This window comes from Penaeus monodon, chromosome 28 (genome assembly GCF_015228065.2).
Source record: "Penaeus monodon isolate SGIC_2016 chromosome 28, NSTDA_Pmon_1, whole genome shotgun sequence".
NCBI lineage: Eukaryota > Metazoa > Arthropoda > Malacostraca > Decapoda > Penaeidae > Penaeus > Penaeus monodon.
In genome coordinates, this window is record NC_051413.1 from 9,024,666 (window position 1) to 9,024,990 (window position 325).

The window sequence follows — 325 nt, forward strand, 5'->3', positions numbered from 1 at the left end:
TATATTTTATTGTAGATACTTACCTGGCACAGGAAAGTTGTACTTGCTTGATACGGGAAGCCATGAATCAAACAAATTTATATATATAGATATTGAAGGATTGTACTTATCTGGCACAGGAATGCTATAGTTCATTCACACTATGAACAGGGAATAATGCTATAATACCTCCAGTAAATATGATGCGGTAATACTTACCTGGCACAGTAAGGCTACACTTGAAACGGGAACCAGATAACTGTCTTCATAAATGTAGGATTGTACTCATTTGGCAAAGAGAAGTTGAATTGGTTTCACACGGGAAATCGGAAACCAGGTTATGGTG